The 12,421-nt window shown below is 47.6% G+C and overlaps 1 protein-coding gene across 1 annotated transcript in view; it reads left to right on the forward strand.

Moving 5' to 3' along the window:
- The first annotated feature begins 1,128 nt into the window (after positions 1 to 1,128).
- The window catches only part of GMCL1 (germ cell-less 1, spermatogenesis associated), a 114,224-nt gene continuing 102,931 nt past the window's right edge, over positions 1,129 to 12,421 (forward strand). Inside the window, exon 1 of the mRNA XM_044279288.1 lies at positions 1,129 to 1,527. The gene's annotated coding sequence lies outside the window, so the exon portion shown is untranslated. The remainder of the gene's footprint in view (positions 1,528 to 12,421) is intronic.

A 12,421-nucleotide genomic window follows, 5' to 3' on the forward strand; every position in this document is an offset into this window, starting at 1 on the left:
GAGATAGTTCTCCCCCACCCTAATCCTCCCAAGTACTTCTTTTACAGTCCACTTTTGCTTTTTTCAAGTTATGTAAATTAAATGCTTACCTCATCACTTCCCATTCCTAACCCCACCTCCCGTTACTTGAGTGACAGAATCTAAAGATCCTACCCTTCTCCAGAACTCACGTCCCAAATCCTGCGCATGTGCAGAACAAGTCACCTCACACTGATCATATAATGTATAATGGAGGGGTTAAGATGAGCAGTGTAGAGGGTGTGTCCTATCCGTTTGTGGGCGTGGCTGCACTCCAAGAGTCAGAGAACGCTGGACTCCTCTCTGAAGCATGGAGGAGACAGGACTCATCTAAGGCGCATTTACGTATATGGCGGGAACATTAATTTTAGGTTTTTCTCTTAACTGATTGATTTTAATATCATTGTTAGGGTCCATTCACACGTCCGTAGTGTATTGTGGATCCACAAAACACCCGTAGTGTAGTGTACAAGAACTGCCTATTCTTGTCCGCAATTGCGTACAAGAATAGGACATGTTCTATTCTTTTCCGCAGCCACGGACTGGAAGTTCGGGGCCGCGCTCCGGAAATACGGATTGGGTCCGCACCCATTCCGGATAATTGCGGAACAGGTGCAGACACATTCTACGGACGTGTGAATGGAGCCTAATGTATTAAAAAGTATTTATAGAAAAGTTAGAGGATAAATAAATAGGTTTAGAAAGTGATGACAGGTTTCCTTTATTTACCAAGTGCAATGTTGTGTTACTCGCTGGGTCTGTCTACAGAGATGACATGGCTGTGTGCAAGATTTCAGGCACCTGTGTGAAGGGAGTGCACACAGCCATATTACAGCACCCCCCAAACACTGTGCCTCTGCGCACCAACCACTACATGGAGGCATACAGTCTTAGGGTGAAACCGACAGGACACAAAACACGTCCCGTCCCTGGACATACGCGTGGGCCGCACGGAGAGGGCAGCGAGCCCTGACTGACAGCCCTCTCCTACACTCCACAGCCCGGCTTCTGACTATCCCGCCCTTCTTTGTGACGCAGACGGGTGGGCGGGGCCAGCGCACGCAGCCTCGCCTTTTTCTTTCTGCTAGTCGCAAAGTCGCTTCGGAAGTTTTCCGGAAGTAGCCGAAGGGTGAGGGGGGCTCGGGACCGGATGGAACGTTAAAAGCTACGGTGAACGGCGACGACGGCATAGGGTGGCCCGGCGGCGGGTGTGTCGGGTGTCAGTAGGTGCCGAGAACGGGTGTTTATTTTTTATTTTTTTCTGGTTGTTATGGAAAGGAGCATTAGAAGTGACCCCAAAGAGGCGTATAAGTTGGAATAAGTGGGTGACAAGAGGACCCCGCGGAGCGGCTGTCTCCGTCTGCCCGGTGTCTGACACGCGAGGCTCCTGTACCGCCTGTCTGGGAGGACCATGGGCTGCTAGGGCTTCTCCTCTTCCTTCCGACATCTGCCAACTCTTCATGGCTCCCCCGGCCGGCGGTGTGATCCCGGAGGTGACCCGACACACAGGTGGGTGACCCCATCTCCTAGTGTGAGCCCCGACCCGACTACGACCTGTGTAATAAAGTGGCAACCGTGTGCACTGTATGTGATCTGTTATGTGTATGTTATATAGCTGCACATGAATGTGCTGTGCATTGTATGTCATCTGTGTGTGTTATATAGCTGCACATGTATGTAGTGTATGTGCTGTGCATTGTATGTGATCTGTGTTGTGTAGCTATACATGTATGTGATGTGTAAGTTATATAGCTGATCATGTATGTGGTGTGCACTGTGTGTTGTGTGTATGTTATATAGCTGCACATGTATGTAGTGTATGTGGTGTGCACTGTATGTGATCTGTGTGTTGTGGAGCTATACATGTATGTGATCTGTGTGTTGTGGAGCTATACATGTATGTGATGTGTAAGTTATATAGCTGCTCATATGTACTGTATACTGTATGTACTGTACATGCATTGTATGTTATATAGCTACACGTATGTATTATGTGCTGTACATGCATTGTATGTGATGTGTATGTTCTATAGCTACACGAATGTGCTGTGCACTCGTGTGTGTGTGTATAGTGTCACTGTAGGGCAGAGCCTGACATTTCCGTGCACCAGGTATGGACCCGCAGACATGTTTAGGATGTAACCTCGGAGAACAGATTGGGCTCCTTTCACACTTGCGCTTTCCCTTTCTGCTATTGAGATCCGTCATAGGATGGGGGGGGGGGGGGACTTCAGTTTTGTGCCCATTCATTGTCAGTGATGACAAACCGGATTGGAGTGCACCAGAATGCGTTCCATTTGGTTGTGTTCCCATGCGGGCAGCGTTTTGAGTACGTCCTGGGATGCTCGGACATGAAAGGAAAATAATCCATCTCCGTTGACTTACAGTGGTTTTAGTGCAGGATCTGCCTTGGCTGTTTTAGAGATAATACAGACGGTTGCATTATCAGTAACGGAAGCGTTTTTGCTGAACCCCGCCGTATCCAGTAAAAACGCTGGTGTGAAAGTAGCCTCAGAGGCTGTCCTATATCAGACCCTGATGGCGTGTAGCTAGGATTTGCTATCCATGTTAGATCGGTGCGGTTCCCACCTTTGGGACCTGCTCCTATCTCCAGAACAGGGACCCCCAAAGTGAAGGTGAGCACACTGCGCAAGCGAAGCCGCCCTTTTTTTTTTTTTTTTTCAGGCCTCTTTCACACGGGCGTTGCGGGAAAATGTGCGGGTGCGTTACGAGAACACCCGTGGTTTTTCTGCGCGAGTGCAAAACATTGTAATGCGTTTTGCACTCGCGTGAGAAAAATCGCGCATGTTTGGTACCCAAACCCGAACTTCTTCACAGACGTTCAGGCTTGGGATCGGTGTTCTGTAGATTGTATTATTTTCCCTTATAACATGGTTATAAGGGAAAATAATAGCATTCTGAATACAGAATGCATAGTAAAATAGCGCTGGAGGGGTTAAAAAAAAATAAAAAATTATTTAACTCACCTTAGTCCACTTGTTCACGTAGCCGGCATCTCCTTCTGTCTCCTTTGCTGAACAGGACCTGTGGCGAGCATTAAATACAGGTAAAAGACCTTTGGTGACGTCACTCCGGTCATCATATGATCCATCACCATGGTAAAAGATCATGTGATGGATCATGTGATGACCGGAGTGACGTCACCAAAGGTCCTTTACCTGTATTTAATGCTCGCCACAGGTCCTGTTCAGCAAAGGAGACAGAAGGAGATGCCGGCTACGTGAACAAGTGGACTAAGGTGAGTTAAATAATTTATTTTTTTAACCCCTCCAGCGCTTTTGTACTATGCATTCTGTATTCAGAATGGTATTATTTTCCCTTTTATAACCATGTTATAAGGGAAAATAATAATGATCGGGTCTCCATCCCGATTGTCTCCTAGCAACCGCGCGTGAAAATCGCACCGCATCTGCACTTGCTTGCGGATGCTTGCGATTTTCACGCAACCCCATTCATTTCTATGGGGCCTGCGTTACGTGAAAAATGCACAAAATAGAGCATGCTGCGATTTTCACACAACGCATAAGTGATGCGTGAAAATCACCGCTCATGTGAACAGCCCCATAGAAATGAATGGGTCGGGATTCAGTGCGGGTGCAATGCGTTCAACTCGCGCATCGCATCCGCGCGGAATACTCACACGTGTGAAAGGGGCCTAACTGTTTTGGGAGTTGTGAAGATGGCCGAGCTCTGGCTCCGCTATTTCTGGCCTTAGTGACAAATGAAGGGGTGGCCATGCATGTGCGGTGTGCCTTCCATTCACTGCTGTGGGACCTCCGAAATTAGCTGAGTGCACTCGCTAGACTATTCTCAGAACTCCCGTAAAGATGAATGCGGTGTGTCCTCTGCCCTCACTTCAGGGGCCTATTCTCTATATAGGAGTGGGTCCTAGACGTGGGACAAGTCATGTTGATATGACGGACGTTTCTGTCAATTCTCAGGTCAATTTTTGCACGGAAAGTGTGCATGAGATCTGTCTAATCTCGTACGCTTGGCTAGTACGTATTACGGCCCGTGCACCCAACCATTGGTTTTGTCGGCACCCGATCTGCATTATTTTTAGGTCGGAAGCGGACCCATCCATATCAGTGGGGCCGCAAAAGATGCTGTCCGCATCCGTATGTCTGTTCCGTGGCCCAGAAAAATAAAAATAAAACATGTCCTATTCTTGTCCAATTTGCAGCCGTGAATAGCACTGTTCTACCGAGGGCAGGACGCTGCGTTTTGTTTTCTGCACGAGAGTCAGCGCCGTGTACAGATAGCCTTTTGAGGGTTATTCACCCTGTGCAGGTGAGCGGGTCAGATGTCCGCTGGGGAGCACAGTGAAGGCAAACTGAAGCTTTACATGACACCCCTGAAATCGCTCAGCGTCTATATGAGGGCTCAAGCACATGAGTGTTTGTGCCCAGTGCCCATTGTGGACCACAAACAGCGGGTCCGCAATGTATGGGCACCGGCCGTATGCACACCGTATCACGGATGTGGAGCCATTGATTTGAATCAGTCCTCAGTGCGCAAGATATGAAGCGGAGGCACGGATCAGAAGCACCTCCGTGGGATTTCAGTCCGTGTCTCCGCACTGCAAAAAAAAATAAAACATGTCCTATTTTTTGCAGTGCGGACCATCATGGATGGTGGATCGAGGACCCATTCAAGTCAATGGGTCCGCATCTGCAGATGGCGTGCACACAGATGGTGCTGTGCACGAATGCAGGGGTACCCCAGCTTTTCCCATTGACTTTCTTCTCTGAGGAGGCACATGCTTGTACGCCAGCATTTCCTGTAGCCAGGAACTCGGAGATGATTTACACTACTAGTAGTCCCTGGTGCTTACATGCAGTCTTTTATTTATTAACCAGATATTGCTCCTTTGTCAGACTACAGTTTAGCTCCAGTGCCTACAGGGAATGTGAGGTAGTCTGAGACCTACCCCCTGTCTCATCATTGGTTCAGGCTGCTGCTTAGTCCCTCCCCCTGCAGCTCTGCCTCCTCAGATTGGCTGCTGTGTATAACAGCGAGCAGATAATTGTTCCAATTCGAACGCTAACGACTCATGCGGGGCGATAATCGTGCAGTGTAAATGTATGTAGTGAGTGAACAATTGCAATCAAATCGGCATCATTATTTAATTGTGGTAATGTAAGGGTCCATCCACACGTCTGCAACTGCAAATTGCGGATCCGCAAAACGCGGACATTGGCCATGTGCGTTTCACGCTTTGCGGACCGCACATGGCCGGCACTATGATAGAAATGCATATTCTTGTCCGTGACTGTGGACAAGAATAGGACATGCTCTATCTTTTTTGCGGGGCCGTGGAAAGGAACCACGGATGCGGACAGGACATTGTGTCCCGTCCCACATCTTTTGCGGGCCCATTGAAATGAATGGGTCCGCACCCATTCCGCAAAATTGCGGAACGGAAGTGGACCTATTACGCGGACGTGTGAATGGACCCTAAAGGAACATTGTGTGAAGCTTTGGTAATGTGAACGATGTCAAGGCAGACTTTGTACAGTTAGTGAGTACACGAGGATACCATCGATTGTGAACAATTTTGTACACAACAATCCTCACACGAACAGCAAAAAAAAATGAAAATAAAACATTTGTGAAAGCGCTCTGTGTCAAAGCAGGAGATCTCAGACACCTCACCCGGTTATGCCATCTGTATGGGGTGGTGCAGTACCCCTTGTGAGGCAGTGACGGGCCTCATGGCTGCTAGGGCAGATTCGTAGCAGGAGTTTCCATGTCTTCCCCGACAGTCATCAGGTCTGAGGCAGCACCAGGTGCCACAATCAGTCTGGGATAAGAGCCCAGCCCAGACTGTCAGTCAGTGCTGCTGGAGGCTCTGGAAGAGTGGTCAGCCGGGCTGGCTGAGGGGCCACGAGGCTAGGTGATAGCCTGGACTTTGGGGGACGCAGTGACTCCTGTGGTACTAGGGTCACTAGGTCAGAGTCGGGAGGACTGCTGGATCCTAATCCCCCCCCCCCCCCCCAAAGGGACTCGTACTTGTACAGCCTGGAGGCTGGGGAACGGTTAGGCTGGGAAAGCCGGATCTGATGCAAGGTATGAACTGTAACCTGTAGTTAAGATGGGGACTAGGTTATGTTAAGTTAGAGCCCAGCCGGGCGAGTGTTTTTGTTTTGTATAATTGTTTACATTTACGCGGATGTGCCGCAATAAAGCGCAGTGTTTGGACCTTAACCTTGGTGTCTGGCGAAGACATCTGTGAGAATGACCCCCGAAAGAGAGCTAATCCCCCCCCCCCCCCCCCCCACACCCTGTATACCTCCAATTTCATACCGATGCATTCAGGGTTATTCTACTGGATTATGAATTAACCCTGTAGCGGAAAATATGTTTTATATATTCCTTCGCCTGGTCTATTATCTCTTCTAAGAAAGGATAACCTTGTAATACGGTCCTGCGCGGATCCCACACAGTGCCTACAGCTCTTATTTGGGGAGTCAAGGGGAACGCAGTGTATGTGAAGGGACGCAGTCTGTATGATGCCTTACACACCTGAGAACCAGTGGTGTCATGCGTGGTCTGTGTGCTGTGCTGTCCATTCACACATCCGTGTGTGTTTTTCGGATCCGACAAAACACAGACAGCAGCAGTGTGCGTTCCGCATTTTGCGGACCGCACATTGCCGGCACTAATAGAATATGCCTATTCTTGTCCGCAATTGCAGACAAGAATAGGACACGTTTGTGTTCATGAGCCCTTACATGAGCCCTGCATTAAAGCAGTTGTCTCACTTCAGCAAATTACATCTATAATGTAGATAAAGTTAATACAAGGCACTTACTAATGTATTATGATTGTCCATATTGCCTCCTTTGCTGGCTGGATTAATTTTTCCAGCACATTATACACTGCTCGTATCCAGGGACATGGGCACCCTGCAATCCTCCATTGGTGGTCATGCTTGCACACTGTAATAAAAAGCACCTACCTCTCTGGTGACCTGCATAGTACGATTGAAGCGGCTATTGAATTATCTATACCCAATCAATACTTTTGTACCAGGATTTGACATTTACCGATACTAGGCTGCGCTACTACGCTAGGCCTGCACGATATATCGCCAAAGCAATCGTATCGCGATATGGCGATTTGGCTGACCCAAAAATGCTGCAATTAACCGTCCTGGCGGCGGCCCTGTAATTCCTCCTGGACGCGCCGGCGCGTCCTCTTGTGAGACGCGAGATTTCGGTCAAAGCCGGCCCGCGCATGCGGATCGCGGGCCGGCAAAAATTAGAGTAGTATTTAGTCACCAGCCTGCCAGCCAATGATCGTGGCTGGCAGGCTGGCGATTTTTAAAAAACCAAATCAGAAGCCAGTTAACACTTTATATTTGTAAATATAAGGTGTTAAATGGCTTCCCTGCTCCTCTGCTGGTCCTTTTGGTCGGTTGGCCTCAGCAGAGGAGCAGACATCACAGTGAGTAGCACCAAACACTACACCTTAGCCCCCCCAGCACCCCAATTAACCCCTTGATCACCCCTTCTTGCCCCTGTCAATCACCTAGTGAAAGGTAAAAAAGTGATCAGTGTAAACTGTCACATTTTTTTTTTTCTACTGGTATTGACTGATAGTTTTAGGATAGTTTAGGCCCCTTGGTTAGGTAGTTTAGCGCCCACCGCACCGCAGTCACTGATTCGCTGATTAGCGTATCGCTAATCAGCATTTGTACTTTTATAGGATTTGTAAGTGATCAGAACTGATCACAGTCAGATCTATAATACTATTAGTGTCACCTTAGCTCGCCCTCCACCCAAAACGCAGTGTTTGCCCGATCAGGCCTGATCGGTCGCCCACACATGCGTTCACCCATGCCCGCCCCGCCGCAGTGACAAAAAATATATATTTTTTTTTGATCACTGCACAATCACTTTACAAGCGCTGCGGCGATAAAAAGAAAATCAGTTTTGATATTTTTTTTAATCAATCGCAGCGGCTTCCGGTACTTCGCTAGCCTCCCATTTGTAAGACAGGCTTGCTTTTTTTTCTTGGGTAGTCTCAGGGAATACCCCTAAATTTAGTAGTCCAAATGTCAAACAGGGGGTATTCTTCTGAAGAGGCATACAGGCTTCTGACCCAGTCGGATGAGGAGTGGGAACCCTCATCTGATGAATCCAGCGGGTCAGAATACGAACCTGTAGAAAGCAGTGGCTCTCTGACCCAAAGTTCGGACGAGGAGGCTGAGGTCCCTGATACCACCAGGCGTACCCGGCCCCGTGTCGCTAGACCGCAGGTTGCGCAGGATCCGCTTCAAGAGCAGCAGAGTGGGGCTGGTGCTGTCGGATCACGCGGTGAGGCATACACCGGCAGCCCAGCCCTTCCTGGACCTAGTACCAGCACTGCCGTACAACCTGGTGAAGTAGCGAGCACCAGAAGGGCAGTTGAAGCTGGTACGGTGGCACGTGCAATAGTTACCCCGCACAGACAGGCCCGTAGACCCCCTAGAGTCCCTGAGGTGCTGGCAAACCCTGATTGGCAGTCCCCAACTTCAGCCGCACCTGTAGTTCCCCCATTCACCGCCCAGTCTGGAGTTCGGGTTGAGACAGCTCAGATCGGTTCGGCCCTGGGATTTTTTGAGCTGTTCTTGACTGCGGAGCTCTTGGACTTAGTTGTGGCTGAAACAAATCGGTATGCCACTCAATTTATAGCCGCCAACCCGGGAAGCTCTTATGCCCAGTCTTTCCGGTGGAAACCCGTCCAAGTTTCCGAATTTAAAATTTTTCTGGGCCTTCTCCTCAACATGGGTCTAACCAAAAAGCATGAACCCACGAACCCAATTCATCACATGCCCATGTTCTCTGCTGCTATGTCCAGGACACGATTTGAGACCATCCTGCGTTTCCTGCACTTTGGTGACAATAGCACCTCTCATCCCAGAGGCCACCCGGCTTTTGACCGGCTCCACAAAATTCGGCCCCTCATAGACCACTTCAACCAGAAATTTGCAGATTTGTATACCTCTGAGCAAAACATCTGCGTAGACGAGTCCCTTATACATTTTACCAGGCGCCTTGGCTTCAAACAATACATCCCAAGCAAGGGCGCCCGGTATGGGGTCAAATTGTATAAGCTCTGTGAAAGGGCCACAGGCTGTACCCACAAATTTAGGATCTATGAGGGTAAAGATCAGACCCTGGAGCCGATCGGTTGCCCTGACTACCTGGGGAGCAGTGGGAAGACAGTCTGGGACTTGGTGTTAGTCTTATTTGGCAAGGGGTACCATCTTTATGTGGACAATTTCTACACAAGTGTGGCCCTCTTCAGGCATTTGTTCCTAGAACAGATTGGCTGCTGTGGCACCACGCGACCTAGTCGCCGGGGCTTCCCCCAACGGCTCGTTACCACCCGTCTTGCAAGGGGGGAGAGGGCTGCCTTGTGTAACGAAGAACTGCTCGCGATGAAATGGAGAGACAAGCGTGACGTTTACATGCTCTCCTCCATTCACGCAGACACGACAATACAAATTGAACGAGCAACCCGTGTCATTAAAAAGCCCCTCTGTGTCCACGACTATAATTTGCTCATGGGAGGGGTGGACTTCAATGACCAGATGTTGGCTCCTTATCTCCTTTCCCGCAGAACCAGACGCTGGTATAAGAAGGTGTCTGTATATTTAATTCAATTGGCTCTGTATAATAGTTTTGTTCTCTACAGTAAGGCTGGGAGAACAGGATCCTTCCTCAAATTTCAGGAAGAGATCATTGAGAACCTCCTGTATCCAGGAGGTTCCGTGGCCCCATCCACCAGTGTAGTGAGCCGTCTACACGAGCGACATTTCACCAGTGTCGTTGCTGGTACCTCAAACCGACCGCCACCCCGAAAAAAATGTCGTGTCTGTAGCAGGAGTGGAATAAGGCGTGACACCCGCTATTTCTGTCCTGACTGCCCTGACCACCCTGCCCTATGCTTAGGGGAGTGTTTCCGGAAGTACCACACACAGGTACACTTAGCATAGGGATTGCATCTCACAGGACAGGCACACAGGGCTATTAGGGCCCATTCACACAGAGCTGCTGCAAACCTCTCCTTTCACCTGGGACAAAGTGCATAATGTACTTCGCCACATATTTGGGCGTTTTGCGCTTTGCACATTGTCCCATGGGGAAGGAGAGGTTTGTCCTATAAAGGTAAAAAAAAAAAAAAAAAAAAAAAAAAAAAAAAATCACCAGTAAGCAAAAAGTTAACGTTCAGTTGCAAAAGTTAAATCAAGTTTATATGTTCTGTTCAAATGTTATTATAAAGTTAATAAAATTTATTGCGTTGCGGCCTGGTTTTTTCTTTCTTTTTTTTTTTTTTTTTACCTTCCAGGTGGACCAACCGATCGACTAGCTGCAGCACTGATGTGCATTTTGACAGAAGCATTGCGATGTGAATGAAGAAATCTGTGCCGTTCACTTTTTCTTTCAGCCCAGAGGCTGAACGGAAAAAAAAAATCTCATTACCTGTATGCTCAATATAAGGAGAATAGCAGAAACTCCTAATGCTGGCCATACATGTAATGATTGCGGAGACCCTCAAATGCCAGGGCAGTACAAACACCCCACAAATGACCCCATTTTGGAAAGAAGACACCCCAAGGTATTCGCTGAGGGGCATATTGAGTCCATGAAAGATTGAAATTTTTGTCCCAAGTTAGCGGAAAGTGAGACTTTGTGGAAAAAAAAATAAAAAATTCCTCTAACTTGTGCCAAAAAAAAAAATATTTCTATGAACTCGCCGTGCCCCTCATTGAATACCTTGTGGTGCCTTCTTTCCAAAATGGGGTCACATGTGGGGTATTTATACTGCCCTGGCTTTTTAGGGGCCCTAAAGCGTGAGAAGAAGTCTGGGATCCAAATGTCTAAAAATGCCCTCCTAAAAGGAATTTGGGCACCTTTGCGCATCTAGGCTGCAAAAAAATGTCACCATACTCAGGAGAAGTTGGGGAATGTGTTTTGCGGTGTCTTTTTACATATACCCATGCTGGGTGAGAGAAATATCTTGGTCAAATGCCAACTTTGTATAACAAAATGGGAAAAGTTGTCTTTTGCCGAGATATTTCTCTCACCCAGCAGTATATATAAAATGACACCCCAAAACACATTCCCCCAACTTCTCCTGAGTACGGCGATACCACATGTGTGACACTTTTTTGCAGCCTAGGTGGACAAATAAGCACATATTCTAAAGAGCACCTTTCGGATTTCACAGGCCATTTTTTGATTTCAAACCACTTCGCATGCATCTGGGCCCCTAAAATGCCAGGGCAGTATAACTACCCCACAAGTGACCCCATTTTGGAAAGAAGACACCCCAAGGTATTTCATGATGGGCGTAGTGAGTACATGAAAGTTTTTATTTTTTGTCACAAGTTAGTGGAATATGAGACTTTGTAAGAAAAAAAATAAAAAAATTAAAAACATAATTTTCCGCTAACTTGTGACAAAAAATAAAAAGTTCTATGAACTCACTATGCCCATCAGCGAATACTTTAGGGTGTCTACTTTCCGAAATGGGGTCATTTGTGGGGTTTTTCTACTGTCTGGGCATTGTAGAACCTCAGGAAACATGACAGGTGCTCAGAAAGTCAGAGCTGCTTCAAAAAGCGGAAATTCACATTTTTGTACCATAGTTTGTAAACGCTATAACTTTTACCCAAACCATTTTTTTTATTTATTTTTTATCAAAGACCTGTAGAACAATAAATTTAGCGAAGAATTTATATATGGATGTCGTTTTTTTAAAAAAAATTTACAACTGAAAGTGAAAAATGTCATTTTTTTTAAAAAAAATTTAGTTAAATTTCGATTAATAACAAAAAAAAGTAAAAATGTCAGCAGCAATGAAATACCACCAAATGAAAGCTCTATTAGTGAGAAGAAAAGAAGGTAAAATTCATTTGGGTGGTAAGTTGCATGACCGAGCAATAAACGGTGAAAGTAGTGTAGTGCAGAATTGTAAAAAGTGGTCTGGTCATTAAGGGTGTTTAAGCTAGGGGAGCTGAGGTGGTTAACTACAATGATACACCCGCCGCACAGTGCGGTCAGCGGGTGTATCAACAGAGGGAGGAGGGGCAGGGGGCTGGCATCTGGATTAGGAATGACATCGGGGACCGCTGCAGTCCCTGTATTATAATGTGCCACCCACAGATCCCCCCCCCCATAACAGTGCCATCCACAGATCCCCCCCATAACAGTGCCATCCACAGATCCCCCCCATAACAGTGCCATCCACAGATCCCCCCCATAACAGTGCCATCCACAGATTCCCCTCCCCCATAACAGTGCCATCCACAGATTCCCCTCCCCCATAACAGTGCCATCCACAGATTCCCCTCCCCCATAACAGTGCCATCCACAGATCCCCTCCCCAA

This window comes from Bufo gargarizans, chromosome 2, assembly GCF_014858855.1.
Source record: "Bufo gargarizans isolate SCDJY-AF-19 chromosome 2, ASM1485885v1, whole genome shotgun sequence".
Lineage (NCBI taxonomy): Eukaryota > Metazoa > Chordata > Amphibia > Anura > Bufonidae > Bufo > Bufo gargarizans.